Here is a 439-nt window from a genome sequence, read left to right as displayed (position 1 = left end):
TGAGATACAGCCTGTGTGAAGTGTCTAAGTTCAACTGTGGTGAGGAACCGTGTTAACATTTCAAACGATCATGATGTTGAGTGAAGTGAATAGGTGTAGTATAGTATACCTGTATAGTATAGCTGCATAGTATATACCTGTATAGTATATAAATGTATAGTATATACCTGTATAGTATATACCTGCATAGTATATACCTGTATAGTATATACCTGTGTGGTATACTATAGTATATACCTGTATAGTATACCTGTATGGTGTATACCTGTGTGGTATATACCTGTGTGGTATACTATAGTATATACCTGTATAGTATACCTGTATAGTATATACCTGTATAGTATACCTGTATAGTATATACCTGTATAGTATATACCTGTATAGTATACCTGTATAGTATACCTGTATAGTATATACCTGTATAGTATACCTGTATAGT

The sequence above is a fragment of the Oncorhynchus gorbuscha genome, linkage group LG24 (assembly GCF_021184085.1).
Source record: "Oncorhynchus gorbuscha isolate QuinsamMale2020 ecotype Even-year linkage group LG24, OgorEven_v1.0, whole genome shotgun sequence".
Lineage (NCBI taxonomy): Eukaryota > Metazoa > Chordata > Actinopteri > Salmoniformes > Salmonidae > Oncorhynchus > Oncorhynchus gorbuscha.
The sequence above is the reverse complement of the archived record's forward strand: the minus strand, read 5'-3'. Positions refer to the sequence as shown.